This window comes from Vipera berus (genome assembly GCF_964194415.1).
Source record: "Vipera berus genome assembly, chromosome: 3".
Classification (NCBI taxonomy): Eukaryota; Metazoa; Chordata; class Lepidosauria; order Squamata; family Viperidae; genus Vipera; species Vipera berus.
This window is the reverse complement of record NC_138204.1, coordinates 159,938,531-159,955,716: the sequence shown is the minus strand read 5'-3', so window position 1 is coordinate 159,955,716 and position 17,186 is coordinate 159,938,531. Positions and strand designations below refer to the sequence as shown.

Genomic DNA, 17,186 nt, shown 5'->3' with positions numbered 1-17,186 from the left:
CTGTATTTCATTCTTACTAGAAAATATTTTTTATCTAATTAAGATGTATTTCTTTAAAATGTCTAAGTAACCTTAGAAATCATAATGTAATAAGATTGGAGTAAAAGTTAGCATTTAATATCACGTTTCTTACTTATTAAATACAATTTAAAATTACATTAACAGATTAAATTTTGATAGTTGGGTGATTGTGCAAATTTGATGCTTTATTAACTTAACTGGTCTAAATAAAGAAAGTATCCGATGAATTTATTTGCTTCACCTAGCAATTTTCACAAATATGCATGAATGCCTCTTACATGTTTTCAGACAAATTCCATTCACATCCTGATGCAAATTTACAATAAATTCATTTCAGCAAATTTGCAAGCCAAATGCTATAAGAAAAAAACAACTGGATAATGCAGATGGGAATATAAAGTAATGGCATCTGGCATAATGATGAATGAATGTTACACATGATTCTTTAGCCCCTAGTCAATTAAGTGAAAATAGAGGTTAAGGGTCATTTTAAACCTGACTTTTAAAAAGGGCATTGTCAATAGGCTACAGTATTTAAAACTCACATAGGTACTCAGATTTATTTATTTTACTTTATATACTGACATAACATAATGAATCTTGAAAGCTTACGTATGCACAGATTGAATTCAATATCAACATTTTAAATCCTACCAATATTTTATCTCATATCTTTTCAAAATACTCACAAACTATACCATTTCTTTTGAATAGATAACTATAAAGATGCAAATTGAAAGCTACCAGGCTAGAACATGAGAAACCATGATTTCTAGTCCCATCTTAGCCATGAAAGCCAGCTGGATAACTTTGGATAAGTCTTCCTGTCTCAGCCCAACTCACTTCACAGGGTTGTTGTGGTGGGAAAAATAGGAAGAGGAAGGAATATTGTGTATGTTTACTATCTTATTTTTAAAAGTAATAAAGGTGGGAAATACATACATACAGACCTGATTGTTCTTCCAGGTGGTTGAGCCCCTTGAGCTTTTTTTTTTTTTTTTGGCTGTTTGATTCTTTAGATTTTGTGTCTGGTCAGTTTATTTTTTCCCTGATGTGACTTATTTCCTTTTTAATTTGTAAATTACCCAGATTCACCTTGGATTTGGGTGGCCTTGAAATTAAATGCATGATAAATCTGTACATGCATTCTGTGAAAAAACCCCAAAGTAGGTTTCAGTGTTAAATATAACACAAGCAGATCTATCTCTGGACCAGGACTAGCATGGGTTTAAAAGAAACAGCTTTGCAAGTAAACTCTGAAACTCTTCAACTACAAGTACCACATGCACACACACACCATTAGAAGGTGCTAAAGTCAGTAGAAAGGGCAAGCTTGGAATATCTTTAGAAGAGTAGATTGTAGAAGTGCCAAGTCAGGCCATAGTAAATTAACCCATGTTTTCATCATCCCATATTCCTGCAATAAAGGTCATGTTATACTTTATACTGCTTCTGTAAGCTTATGTATCATTTTAGAGGGTGTATAACCTGTAGCCTTGTGGGCTTTGGGATTCTTTTGCTTTGCATTGGCAAAGAATCCAGTGATCACTGTAGTTGTTTTATGCCATTAAAAGATACTTTGTTGGTTCTATCTCCACAACAAAATACATATTGACTACTGGTTGAACACTGTTTTCAAGGTGCCTACAATTCAATCAATTTTATATGTTGCAGGTTAATCTCTTTCTAGGTTCTGATATTAGACTGATTGGAATTCAGAATTTTTCCCTTTTTCCCATTGTTTTTGCCTCCCCCTCCCACACCCTTTTGTGAAAATAAGGAATCTTTGTTCTTCAAGTTTCTACAGTACTTTAACATTCAATCCTATCCTTGGAGATTTGAATTCATTCAAGGTCATGTATTCCTCAATCGAATTTCTGTCAAGCTCAAAACAGAATATTAATCCTTCAGACCAGTTTTCCCAACTGCCTATGGATCATGCAGCTTTCTAGAAAAGATCATTGAGTATTTCTGTCTAATCTCACACTTCTGCCATCTTCATAAAGTAATTGAAGTTCTTTTCATTTTCATTTAAAAACATATCCAAAGAAATCCTTTTTATTTCTTCTCAGCTAATCTTAGTTCACTCTAAAGTTTACCTTTTGTTCACATTATCTTTAGGAATCTGGCTATCTCTGCATATTCTTTCTTGCAAAAGTACATCTTTCCACTGCCCGCATCTGTCTCTATTTATTTTAGGTTTTGTGTAGTCATACTAGCTTTCAATATTGGGTTACATTTTCCCACTTGACAGAATTATTTTTTGTACTTTTGCTATCTCTTTTTTTGCTCTCCAGATATTTGGGCTCCTTATTAACTCCACTTACTTACTTACTTACTTACTTACTTATACTTCTCTTACTTATTAAATGATTAATTTTATTAAAATCTACCTTAAGAACACATTTGACTAAACTCAATTAATCTCCTTCAAATCAAGAAATCCAATATTACATGGTTATTACTTTTCAAAATGTCCACTACTTCTCTTTGAAATGTTTAGTCTTCCCAATTGAGTGGGATCACGCCTGAGTTGGAATAAAAACAACAGCAAAATCTATTTTTAAATGCTAAAACCAACGAAACTCAGAGAACTATGAAAAAGGATAAACTCATGCAAAGACATGGATGAACAAAACGACTTAAGAATCAAACCAAAACTTTAATTCCACAACTTTGAACTTTTTTGAGTTAAAATTGCAGCAGATACAGGAGTAGAAATTACAGAAAAATGAAAACTTTCAGACTTCAAACTTTTAAACTATTTTTTTATGGAAACATTAGATGGGCCCAAAGATTGCAGGAATCAGATTACTAACGTTATATATAGCCAATAATTTTTCACTCTGATTTGCCTTTACTTCCAGTTTGATACTTTGATACATCTAAAGTGGCAAAAGGAACCATCAATGCTTTGAGGATTTTTTTGTTTGTTTGTTTCTAATAAATATTAAGAGTAGATAGTCTTTTTGAACTTGGCAGTCTCCTAATACGTAGCATTGACTATGATTATCAGAATTTTAAACCTGCAGTTTAACAGCCATGTTGACTTTGACTTCTGGGAATTGTAGTCAAAATCAACTGGAGAGCTATCAGCCTGAGAAAGGCTGCCACAGATACCACAGTAAAGCGTAGTTCACGCTAGCAGCCAATAGAAAGCAACATCATGCAATTCCTTATACAGCCACTACGTCTTAACTATCTAGAGAAGGTCAGCCAACCCGGACAAGGAAGGAACAGTTAAAAAGCTCTTCGTATTCCCTCCCCCTTTCAAATCATGTGAAGCTATTGCGTTCCATTAAAAAACCAAAACCTAATAGTTCACAAAACATTTTGTAATCCCGTCAATTCGCCCGGCCTTTAAACGGTCGTTTCTCGACTTGCAGGGGAACAGCTCGAAAGGCGTGCTTTTATTATTTCCAGAAAAGATGGGCAAAGGTATTGAACTCCACTGAAATGTAGGCGGCTCGACACGCATGTTAACAGGCATGGGAGTACTGTGCGTCGTCCGGGGGGGAAACGCAAGCCCTTTCACGGGCAACGTCGGACGAGATCTCAACTCCTTCACTGAGGAAAGAAAACCGAACAGTGACCGTTATATTTGGCCCGGTTAAGGTGCACGGCTCGGCTGCGTTGAGGTTGGGAGGGTGAAAAGGAGCTGCTCTTAAAACGGTAAAACTGGCCGAAAAGAAAAAGGCGAGCGTCTGAGGGCAAAGCGGGGCACCAGAGGGACGGGGTCGTAAGGAACGAGAAAAGGGAGACGGCCGGCCTGGACTTCGGTCCCTTCTGCCCTGCCACGGCAGGCGCGGGTGAAGCTTTCTCGTACGTGAACTGACGGCGGCGGTAGCGCCCTCGCCATCCCCCCTTCGCGCCCCTGCGGAGACGGAGGGCGCAGGAGGAGGAAAAAAGAGGCGGGGGAAGCTGCAACGCCAGGAGCAGGAGGAGGAGGAGGAGGAGGAGGAGGAAGTAGCGGCGACAGACGAGAAGGGAGCTTGGCGGAGGCGGAGCCGGCGCTTGAGCCCGGCCGGCCTGGACTCAGCTCATTACGAGGGCCGCCACTGGCAGCAGCGGCGGCGGCGGCGGCGTTGGCTGCCTTCGGTGAGTCCTCTTCTGCGCGGTTCCTGTTCTTACGCCTCCTATCCGAGAGCCGCGCGCTCGTGCGGTGCAAGAAAGGGAATCCAGGCCTGGCTTGATGGTGGGAGGTGGTGGTGGGGAACTCAGGCCCAGATGAAGCCCAGCCATGGCCTCCAGCTTGGAAGTCTTCCTGCTTGGCCTGAGACTCTCGTGGCCTCCGTTCGCCCATCCCTGCTCAGCCCCGTTCGTTCCCCCCTTTTGTTCTGTCGGGGGCTTGCAGCTGCACAGCCGAGGCCTGCCTGTGTGTGGGGGGGGGGGAAGGGAGAAACGAAGGGGCTTTGCTGGCGCCTGTGAGGGGCTGGGGAGGGGCAGCGTGGTCATCCAGGGAAAGGGGGACTGTCCTGCGGGTTTTATCCCGGCTCCGTGTTGCAGCCTCCACCTTCCTTTAACAGCCCATCTCCAGCCAAAACCAGCGAGGTTGGCTGCGCCAGGGCCCCAAGGAGTTGAATCACACACACACACACACACACACACACACACACACACACACACCCCAAGAGCAGCGTTGTGGTTGGGTTCCCTTTGGAGTTCGGGGCCACCTGGAAAAGTCTGGTTTGTAAACTTCCTGCTCACCTTCTAAGCCAGCGTTTCCCAACCTTAGGAACTTGAAGATGCGTGGACTTCAACTCCCAGAATTCCCCAGCCAGCTATGCTGGCTGGGGAATTCTGGGAGTTGAAGTCCACGCATCTTCAAGTTCCTAAGGTTGGGAAACGCTGTTCTAAGCACTTTTCAACACCATCCTGATGTTCCTTCCTCCACCCTCTGAAGTCCCAGGCACTCGTATGGGCGCCAAAGGAAAGGGGGGGGGGAGAGAAGAGAACTGCGGTGTGCTTTTAGCTGTTTTTATTCATTTGGGGAACCCCCTTTGAACTGCAGGGTGAAAAGGCGGGGAGAACAGGGAAAAGGCTGAGATTGATGGTGGAAGGATCTGAAGAACTCCTACTGTGAATCCAAAGTTATAGCCCCATGCCAGCCTCCTTTCTTCTTTCCGCACATAAGAAACAATGAAGTCTAGACAATTAATTTTGTTCTAAGGTAGGCCTCTTACAAAACGAGTCCAATGATCTTTCTGAAGTAAACATTCATTAACATAATGCACATCATCTGTCACTCACTTCCATCTTGGAAAAAGTGTATTTAACTTGTTGGTTGAGACAGTTGGCTGTAAGGCTGGTACCCAAATGGTACAAAATTCAGTGAAACTATATCATTTTCTTGGTGTAAATATCCTGCATAAAATATGTAGAAGGTGATCCTAAAGTTGTATTTCTACTTTTACTGAAGTTTTTTTTTCCAGAGTGTTTGCCTTTATATAAAATTGAAAACAATCTATAAAACATGTATCAAAGTTCATGTGTTAGGGAAATTTTAACAGGAAGAAGGCTTCTGGTGAAGCTAAAATAGTATGGTGAGAGTCATGTATAAAATGGCCTATATAAAACATAACTTAGTTCTTGTTTAGTTTCTCGCTTCATTTCTATGTGTGTTGTGTGCAGCCAAGCCTAATATCAGTGTGAACACATAAATATTTTTAGGGTTGGGGTGTTTGCAGTCTGAATACTATACATTGCCAAGATTCATCTCTACGTTCTAATAATTACTCTGTAAAATAATTTGGCTTCTGTTGCTACTGTACCCATACAAATGATACAATGCAGATTTTAGTTAACTTTAATAGTTTGAATTAAATCACGTATCCAGGAACTAGGGCCTGTCCATTCAAATGCTCTGACTTGTAAACCTTGGGCTTAGTACTGGAATAGATACTTTGCTTGCATTTAATGTTTAAATACGTTTAAATATTTTTAATAACAAAATCATGTCAATATGTTGAGTAAACTCATCCACTTGTGGCCTATAAAATTCTAGGAAACCATTCAGATAACTACATGATCAAATTTTGGTTTTTAATGTTTAACATAGATTCTTCATCTTACCTTTCTCTTCCTCAACATACTACAATTGTGCTTATTTTGAATTTAACTATCATTTGCAGATATAATAGATACTGTTTTTCAGATCTGTAAAAAAATCACATTGTATCATTTACCTAAGTGTTAAAAGACCACACTTATTAGTACTATAGAGTTAGCTGAAATCAGTTCTGAGAGAATAACCTGCCTGAACTTTGTATCTTCCAGTTGAGTTGAGCTAGAATTCCCAGGCAATGGTGATTCTACTCCAGTTAGCATGGCCATTATAATTTAATAAGTCTGGATGCACCAAGTACAGAAAGTTATAATGGAGAAATTTTTCCATTCTGTTTCCATGACATATATAAAGTATCTTTGTTGCATCATGGGTAGCCTAGTTGTCTTTTTGCTATCATACAGTTCAAAGATGGAAAGACTGAATAAAATCTACAATTAAATATAAAATAAATGAAGATACAATAAACAAGATGAATTTATGCAAAAGTAAAGTTCATCTGGTGGTGACTAATTTCATCCTTAGTTTTTAAATGTTGGATGAGGTTCTCCTGTTGGTGGGACATAGAAATTGATTCATTTAAAAAGTAAACTAAAATAATTTGGGATAATTTTGGTTAGCAAAATGTCCTGACTTCCTGTGATGTTGTACAAGGTCAGCATAAGTGGCACACCCAAAAGCTATATATGAGCATAAAGAGAGGAAACAGATTTTTTCCAGTGACAAAATGTTGTAGTTTCAATTCTCTTCAAAAAACTGAATAACAGTTGTGTGCTTATTACCTGGTAAATAGTTAACTAAAAAAATGGTAAAAGTGCATTTGGATTTCTTTTCATAATATATACTCTCATTTCTGAATAGCAATTATATTCTGCCTCCCTTCAGAACTACTTTCTCTCATCTTTTCTTTACACTTCCTGCATTTAGCAAAAATGAGTGTTCTCTTCTATATATCACTTCGTCAGTACATCATGATTTATATTGACATATGAATTGCTTTTTCTTCATCTGCATTTAGTTATTTATGCATTTATTATTTATCAAATGTTTTTATATTATACCACAAAGGACTTTTATGTACTCTTTCATTTTTTTCTTCCTAAATTCATATTCTCTACATTTTAATAATTGGACATGTTTTTAGTTCTTTTAATTGCAAGTTTAAAGATACAAAACAAATAAAAGATATTGACAGTCATAGCGTAATTGTAAAAATAAAGGACTAATCAAGTTCAAGACTTTATCTTTTTCAAGGTCAGCCATTATCAGTTGATGTATGGAATGTTTTATATCCATAGTAACACCAAACAATAAAATAATCTTAAAGGGAAAGGCAGCTAGCATCATGTAAGTGCTATCTGGTTACAAATGCATGACTTTTAACATAGTATACTTATTTTGAGCTATTTAAAAGAAATAATCATTTGTTATCTTGAACTAAGGCAGTTGTGTTATTTATAAAATGCATTACTTTGAACCTCCAGCAGGTAAATACTCTGATACTTTATTCAAATAATAAAAAAAATTGTTGCTGTGAAAACATTTCAAACCAAAAAGTGTGGTGGTGATAATTTTATAGCTATGAAGTTGCTGTAAGTAGTTAAATTCAGTGGGAGGCATCAGTTTAAGTCAAGTAAGTACAGGAAGACAAGTCTAGCAATATATCCTCCCACTGATGTGTTTCTACATAATAAATAATACATGACTCTTTTCTTCTTGTGACCAACAAAAGGATTTGATAAAACCTGTGTTACCTTTAATTCAAACGCCCTGTTCCTTTGTATTATAGAGAGTGCTAAGATGTTCCAGGGAGGAGGCATATGTTAAACAATCTTTTTTTCTTCTTTGGGGAAAATAGATTCATAAATGTTTAAAAGAGTACTGCATGTATATTGTTTGATTACATGATTACTTGGATTTAAAAGCCAGTTGTGTGTGAACTAATACAAACTTATAGGTGTGGTTCTTGATCTGTGATCATTAAACACCAAGGTATTTCACTTACAAAATGATGAACTGCCAGTTAAAACTTATCCTTGTGCCTCAACTTTTGGAATAGAAAGCAATATAAGCATTTAAATTGTTTTGATTCTACATGTTACAATTATGGAATTTAAGTAATATTAAAAAAAGGAATGGAGAAATTGAACACTAAAATAATGTGTACTCTGTGTATGTGTGTATGTGTGTTTCTTGTTGATATATGGCTTTAGATGGTTGAATTTTTACCATTATTAATGGTAAGAAATGTTGTAAACTGTAGTTCAATGAAATACAGAAAGTCATTCAAAGGTACCATGAAGTTAAGCATACTACTGAAAGACCATAAACTCCATTTGCCAAAGAACATTCTTCCTGATACAAATTTTCTAGATGCTTGCTAACATCTACAATTTCATTAGCAACTCTCTAAGAACATTAGTTATTAGATTGTAGGATAATGTATTTTAACCAAATCAGAGCAGCTGGAATGATAAAAATGCAACTTACTGCATTTCCTAGAATATACAGGTGGTGCTCAAGTTACAGCCACAGCTGTAACCAAAATCTTCCTGAGCAAAGTGATGTTTAAGCACACTCCGTGCCCCACCATGCTGGGAGACCTGGACTCTCTACCCATCCCACCATAACCAGATTCACTTGCCTTTGCCTTTTTCTGCAGCTGTAGACATGCCCAGCCAACGTGAGGATGGCCTTCCTACTGAGGCCTCGACTGTGCTTCAGGCAGGTTCTTGCAATCATTGGAAAGATGATGATGATGATTATCATTAGGAAGGGACCTTGGAAGTCATTTAGTCCAACCCCCTGCTCAGGCAGGAAACCCTATACCATTTCAAACAAATGGCTGTCCAGTCTCTTCTTAAAAACTTCTAGTGTTGGAGCATTCACAACTTCCAGAGGCAGATTGTTCCACTGATTAATTGTTCTAACTTTCCAAAAATTTCTCTTTTGTTCTAGATTGCTTCTCTCTCTGGTTAGTTTCCATCCATTGCTTCATGTTCTGCCTTCAGGTGCTTTGGAGAATAGCTTGACTCCCTCTTCTTTGTTGCAGCTGCTAGGTGTCAATGTACCACAGGTGGTACCCGTACCACTGGTTGAAAAGTCCTGCACTAGGACTCCAAGATCCCTCTCACAGTTTCTACTATTGAGCACGGTGCCAACTATACTATACCTGTGCATTTGCAATTTACTTCATCATGCAATTTAGAGAAAGGGCCTTTCAAACTATCATAAGAACTATAGTGTTTGCTAGCCTTCTTTGGGATCCAAGCTCCTTTCTGCATCCTGGTGGAGAGGCTGAGCTCCACTTGGTAGGCAGATTTTTCAGCCAGCCCCTAGAGATAAGAGGGTATCTTCTTGGCAGAATAACAGTTTGGAAGGGGCCTTGGAGTAGCAGCATGTAACCTTCCCTGCCAACTTCCCCATTTGATTTCTGGGCAAGCCAGCAAAGAAGATTGCAAATAGTGAACTCATTATTGCAGGGCTCTTGGCCAGTTGTAAGTGCAAGCAGGTTTCCAGGTGTCTGAAATGGTTGTGTGATGGGGTAACAAGCTATCAGGAACTTTTACTATGGTCAGAAGTGCTTCACAGTCCAGAAAACACCCTTTCCAAGGCCATCATAAATTGAATGATTGTTAAATGACTGCTCATAAACCGAGGACCACCTGTATATATAATTTATATTTCTGTATCTGTTCTGTCATTAATTCTCAGTATTACAGTTCATTTGAAAGTTTGTCAGCTTTCCCATGTAAATTGGACAGTAAGCATGACTGGATGAGCTACATTTATTGTAAAGCTACATTAACAGAATCTCGCAAATCTGAAAGTACAAATTTTCTGCCTGCCATTTATAACTACTAGATCCATTAGGGCAGGCTCTTCTTAAGTTTTTTTTTTCTTTGATTGTTAAACTTTTATGGGCTTTGCCTCCCTTGTTTGATGGTTTCCTAGGCAATAGTACCACTCCCTTTTTATTCAAAGTTATCCATGCATTCCCCCCCAAAAAAAGCTCACACACGTCATATAACTTGCCTTGCCTACCCTACAAGGTTTATCTTTGTAGTTGAAAAAAAAAACCCTTCAATTTTTAGTTTATCTAAAAGACTAGGATTTTATTCAAGGTAAGTTAATACTATTGCTGTTGCCATGCACTGTGGCTTTAAATTACAAGAAGGCATTTTATTAATCTTTTGGGACATTTACCACTGGCATACCCATTTAGTTTAATGAGTGGAAATGTCAGCTTTCTATGTGGCATGAAAATTGGCCCAATAAAACAAAAATTTGGTTGCTTGTAAATGATTAAATTATTTTTAAGAAGTTGTCAAACTAAGTGGAAAATTTACATTTGGAGTTTACTGTGGATATTGACTTGAAACAAATTAAAGTTGAAACTGTCAGTGAACAGATTACTTTTAATTTACCTTTAAGTTAACCCAATTTAATAAATAGATCTGATTAAACCTTATACTGTAGCTCAACCTTTACATCTGACCAATACATAATTAATATATATTATTATTAATAATAATACCTCCAAATCACAAGACTTTGCCTTTATTCTTATTCTTCCCCTCTGCAGTTTGAATATAAAGTATAAAAGACTAAAAAGAGATTTTCGTAGACGTCCCAGCCTTTGAACTACAGTATCCAAGGAAGTGAAACAGCAAAGTTTCGCTGTCGGGAAAGCTTCCACGCCAGCTGCCTTTCTTTCCACTCATTTCGCTTCTTTTTAACCTCACACCCCACCTTCTGTTAGGGAAGACAAAGGGCTTGCTCACCCTCTCTTGAAAGATGGCCTCCATGTTTAGGTGTCTCCCACCGCCACCATTGGCTTCCACACCACATGGTCCGACCCAGCCAATCAAGCCAAGCTCTGGCTGTGGTGCTCTGGTGTCTCATGGCTCCTCCTAGAGGAGGCAGCCAGTGCCGGAGGGGACCATACTGCCTCTCGCACCATACTGCCAACGGGGCATTTTCAAAAACAAACAAGGATAGGAAGGGAAACAATAGGAAAAGAATGCAACTCTGGAAAATCTGTCGAAAAAAGATGCCGGAACTCTGTTCCAGTGTGTTCTATGATAAAAAAAGCCCTGTGTGTATGTATATACGTGTGTGTGTGTGTGTGGAGAGAGAGAGAGAGAGAGAGAGAGAGAGAGAGAGAGAGAGAGAGAGAGAAAACCTTCCTTTGAACATACTTTTAACATCTACACAAAGCCACTGGATGAACTCATCTATTACTATGGGGTTGAGGTAACATCAGTATGTTTATGATATCCAGTATACATCTTAGCTTATGGCTAACCAATGCTATGAATGCTTTAACCTGGTGTCTGGAGGCTATGAGGATCTGGTTGGGGAACAACAGGCTTCAGCTAAATCCTGGCAAGACTGAGTAACTCCAGGTTTGGGGACCTACTAGTTCTAGGATTATGCCATCTTTGGTGCTGGATGGGGTCACACTACGCCAGACAGACCCAGTGTGTAATCTAGGTCTTCCTAAGATTCACAATTTCTTCTCAAGGACCAGGTGGCAGTAGGGACCTTGCACATCTTGTGAGTTGTGCAGCAATTGCATCTATTTCTGGATGTGGAGTCTCTGGTCATGGTGATGCATGCCCTAGTCCACAGGTCTGCAGCACGCGGCTCCTGAGCCGCATGCGGCTCTTTCAGCCGTCTCTTGCGGCTCCCAGTCCTCTGCCGTGTGCAGTCCAAAAAAAATAAAATAAGTGGGACTAAAAAAAGTTCAACCAATCAATTCAAATATGCAGGGTAGGTGCATATCTCGCCTTGGCTCCACTCTTCAGTCAAACCCTGTTCTGCACATGCACGCATGTACGCGCATGTGCACACATTTTTTGCGGCTCCCAGTTTTTCGTTTTGTGAGGCAACTGGTTCCGAGTGGCTCTTTCACTATTTCAGGTTGCTGACCCCTGCCCTAGTCAAATCCATATTGGACTGTTGTAATGCCCCCTACATGAAGCTGCCCTTGAAGAGCATTTGGAAGGTACATGATGCAATGAGACAGGCAGTTATGTGCTCTCAAGACAGCTCATATTACACGTCTGTTTTCACTGAGTGAGCTACATTGGTTGCCAGTTTGCTTCCAGATCCAATTGAAGGCACTTTAAAGGTTTTAATCCTTAAAGCCCTTTGTGGCATAGGACTGAATTATCTGAGGGACCGCCTCCTCCCAATTATATTAGCCTTTTATTGTGGAAATCCCTCAAGACCTGATTATGCTATCAGGCCTGGTGTTCCCACGCTATCAGAGATTTGTTTAGATGGCTTTAGATTGGGGTTACATACATACATATACGTATATGTATATGTATGTGTATGTATGTATGTGTGTGTGTAGTTTTAATCATTTTAATGCTGATTTTTCTATGCTTAAATGGCTTTTTTATATATGTATAGTATCCTTTTTTATTAATTATAGTTTTAATCATTTTCATTTTAATGCTGATTTTTCTATTCTTAAATGGCTTTTTTAATATATGTACAGTATCCTTTTTATTGATTATTGTATACTGCCCACATTCACTTATTGTGAGATGTGTGGCTATATAAATTTGATTAATAAATAACAAAATGCTGATGGCTTTACACACATAAGTTATAATTACTTTTAAATAATAGCAATAATTTATGCAGATATGCTATACAGTGTTTAAAAATGTAAGTTTTGTTCAGTTAACTCTAATTTAGACTAGGCATCCTGATTTTGAATCATAGCAGCATTAACAGTTAGAAATTCTAAACTTTTGAAGGGACCAGATTGCTTATTTTTTTCTCTTAGTAGTGTTTTTAAGATGATGTTCTTAGAAATTAAGGCAGCTTGTAAATAAATTTTAAAAGATAGTAGGTTGCTTGCATTTCTGAATAGCTTGTATTTCCACAGGGAAGACTATGCTCTTAGTCTGGTAGAGCTAAAGATGGGTAAGCTTTCCTTCACAGCCAGAATAAAAACAAGTGAATGGAGGAGGAACAAAGAGTTGACCATAAATTATTCACTAATTTTCATAAATTGAAATCTGTATTAGTATAGTGACTCCCATCAGTGAGTCAGTTGCAATGTCTTACAGCTATTTGAAATGGAATAATCTATTCTAGGCATTAAATAGGCAGATCTTTGGCAGTATAGTATAGTGGCTATATCTGATTTAGATAGGGTAAGAGCTGAAGCATGATGCTATAAATTGATTTGTCTAGGAGCCTTTTAAAATTATTTACATGCAGACACATTAAAAATAGAATTTGCTTTGCTATCTAATTTGGTATAGAATTCTTCATTGTTGCATAATTTATTGAACTTTAAAGCGATAAGCTCTGGAGAAACTATAGTATAAAGGTTTATAGTTACATGATTCTCATATGTCTGTTGTGATTTAAGTATACTGATCCACACTTAACTCCTTCTTTGGCACAACTAGTTTGGAAATTCATACTTTGTTTAGCCTTCCTTCACATGTTGGGATTTAAAACCAGGCTTCATCTTGACTTCTTTTAAGAATAGTAAGTTTGGTATCTTGATTTATGTGTAGTACTAAACAAACCACAGATGAGATTCCTGTTTTGTGTAACTATTCCCTTCTGGTAGTGGAAGACAGACAAGAAATAGCGAGGAGTATGCATCAGCCTATTAATTCAAACATGATAAGCCTGTATTTGTTGTTGTGTGCAAATTGTCTACAATCTAGGTACAATGTGTATAGACAAAAAACATGAATAGACTATGCTGTTTCTTTAGAAAACTCTGGCAGCTGAACTGAAGAACAATACTTAGAAATAGATTTCTATTCCTGTCAGCCTTACCAGGTAATAGGAAACATGACCAGTTAACCTAGTTCTATTTTATTGTAAAGCTGCATTAACAGAATCTTGCAAGTCTAAAAGTACAATTTTCTTGCAGTCTCTCTTACATGTTGAGAAATTAGGGAGGGTCCTTTTTGACTTTCTTGTTCTGTCCATTTACCAACTGTGGACTATGCTGTCTCTTATCTGACCATTTCCTAGGCAGCATCTCTTCGCCCTGTCTCTCAAGTTTTTCCCATATACCAGACATGTCAAACACAAAGATCCGGCCCGCGAAGTGGTTTCATGTGGCCCGTGAAGCCATCCTGGAAACAGTGAGGGAACGGCCCCCACTGCCTTGGCCCTGGCCCAGAGACCCTCCTATCTGTCCCACTCCTGCCCAGGCCCCCATAGGCACCCTTGATGCGAACGATGTAGAGCTGGTCATGCCCACCCAGTAGGCCATACACACTCTAGCCACGCCCACCCTGGCCATACCCACCTGGCCCCCTGAGGGCAACTGCAATGCTGATGTGGCCCTCAATGAATTTGAGTTTGACACCCCTGCCATATACCATTCCCATTCCTTTTTATTTCTTTTCTTTTTTGGTTCCTTCATTTTTTTTCTTTTTGGCAGCATACAAAGAAACATAAACGTCCATATCTATGCCAGTGCCCCAATATATTGCTACAGCAAAGTAGTGGAGCAGAGTTGTACAAAATAAGAGTTTATTTAAGGTCTGACCTTTGTAACTGAGTTGGGATTTCAGCAGTATCGAACACTTTAGCCAAGTATCTATTTTAACTTGGATACAAAGCCATGGGTAATGTCTCATCCCTTTTTCAAGATCATCCATCTGCTCTGACATAAGGTTATTTAGGAAGCAAAAAAATGAAGAGACAAGAATGGAGACATTTTTGTTAGAATTTTTTATTAGGGTTATCCATGGAGCTATTTGTTTTCATTCAGATAAATTAAGGAAACTAATGTATTTGTATACTTTTCATTAATTCCCTAATAATTCCAAGATCACACTTGGAATACTGCATCCAGTTTTGGTCACCATGATGTAAAAAAGATGTTGAGGCTCTAGAAAAAGTACAGAGAAGAGCAACAAAGATGATTAGAGAACTGGAGGCTAAAACATATAAAGAACAGTTGCTGGAATTGGATATGTCTCGTTTCATGACAGGAAGGACCAGGGGTGACAAGATAGCAGCGTTCCAATATCTCAGAGGTTGCCACAAAGAAGAGGGAGTCAAGCTATTCTCCACAGCACCTGAAGGCAGGAGAAGAAGCAATGGATGGAAACTAATCAAAGAGAGAAGTAACCGAGAACTAAGGAGAAATTTCCTGTCAGTTAGAACAATTAATCAGTGGAACAACCTGCCTCCAGAAGTTGTGAATGCTCCAACACTGGAAGTTTTTAAGAAGAGAGTGGACAACCATTTATTTAAAATGGTATAGGGTTTCCTGCCTGAGCAGGGGATTGGACTAGAAGACCTCTAAGGTCCCTTCCAACTCTATCATCATCATCATCACTCTGAATTTCATCAGGATGCCAGTTTAAGCCAGAAGTTTTTCATTTTAACCTTTCCGTTCCTTCTGTATGCATCTAACAGTAGACTTCTGTGTTGGTTGATGATCATTATCAGTTTTGCCAGAAACGCACCTTAAATATTAGGGCTGTGTGAACAATTTGGAAAGGTGCTTTGTGAAACACTGCTCTAAATTGCTGTTTTAAGTACCAAGGTGCTGTTATTCTTGAAGGAACACTGCAGACGATTCAAGGGTTCCTCTATGTTATCTGAATAATCTAAGGAGAAGTCCCACAGTGTGGGCAGGTACACAATCAGATAAATCCTTTGGTTTCTCTATTCAGCTTTTATTTATTTGTTTAGTTTGTGTGCCCAACTCACACATTTTTATTATGATGAAATTATTATGTAATAGCAAGCTAAAAATTATTTTACATAGCTCTTTAAAAAAAAGAGCTACCAGCTTTCTGTGAGTTCTGTGTGTTATTTGCTCTCATTTGCCTCATTTTCAGCAGGAATAAAGAGAATTGGATAAGGGAAGGACAGCTCCTCTGGCTTGGGAAAGCCTGCATGTTAATAGCTTTCAAGTCAAGTACCAGAGAAAAAGAAGTTCTGTTAATGATACTTTCAATTATTTTTCTATAAAAGATAAAGTAGAATCCTTAAGAAGAAATAGCCATGTAAGCTAAAATTTAATCATCTGTTGTTGCAAGAATCAATTTAAATATCAAAGTTCAAGCATTCCCAGGAGATGGTTATCAAGCCTCTCCTTGAATGCATGTAGTAAAAAGATGTTGATTAGGAGTCTGGGTAATTCCACTGTTGAAATGTATTTACTCTTGAGATGCTTTTCCCTAACATCCCAACTGAATTCATTTTCTATAATTCAAATCTATTCTTCCATGATAAAGAACAGGTCCTGGCCTTTTTGATGTGACATCTGTTCAGGTATCTGAAGAGCGCTATCAGATTCCTCTGTCTTCTTTTTGCAGTATTAAATATATCAGCTTTTTCTGACTCTCTTCATAGGGCTCAATTTCTAATCTCTGGTTATCCTCGTTGTCTTTCTGTAAAAGTATAGATTTAATACAGAACATTAGAACAAAACCAAGGACCTCTCTTTTTTTCAAGAGTTTCAAAAATATGCTTAAAATGACCAATTGTTTAGTCTTTCACTATTCAATAATAACCTTAGTGGTGTCAGTTTTACTGTACATTTAATCCAGCATTATTGTATATACTATAGCTAACCAAATTGCATTCTGAATGGCTTTTTCTTTTTACTTCTGTAAGATTTACAAGCTTGATTAGAAGAAGGCTGGTGAAGCATAAAAAATGGCCCTTCAGAATTGTGGAAATATATTCCCAAATGCCCACCAGCATGGCCATATCAGCATCTGAAAAGCAACAGATTGCACATCCCTATCAAGTCTTTCTATACAGGGATAGTTTACAGATTAAAATTACAACACCTTTTCTATCCATGAGGAAGTGGGTTATGTGTGTATGTGTTGTGGGAAGAGGAGGGGAGCACAAATCCTCCCCTTGATAAAAATGCTACTGCAAGGTTAAACACATATATTTGATACCAAGTTTTGGTTTTCATTTTTAAGAAATGAATGGTCCCCATGGTGTCATAAATGGTTCTTTTTGCCACCTCCCATTATGGAAAATGATGGTTATTTATCCAATTCAGAGTTCTCCTGTTTGATGTAATCGGCAATCTTAGCCAGATGCACAATAGAGTTTTTGTTCTAAAACC

The 17,186-nt window shown here is 38.3% G+C and overlaps 1 protein-coding gene across 2 annotated transcripts in view; it reads left to right on the top strand.

The window, feature by feature from the left end:
- The first annotated feature begins 3,994 nt into the window (after positions 1-3,994).
- The window catches only part of SOCS6 (suppressor of cytokine signaling 6), a 28,273-nt gene continuing 15,081 nt past the window's right edge, over positions 3,995-17,186 (top strand). For both annotated transcript variants that reach the window (XR_014026200.1, XM_081326020.1), the window contains exons 1-2: positions 3,995-4,119; positions 5,033-5,191. The gene's annotated coding sequence lies outside the window, so the exon portion shown is untranslated. The remainder of the gene's footprint in view (positions 4,120-5,032; positions 5,192-17,186) is intronic.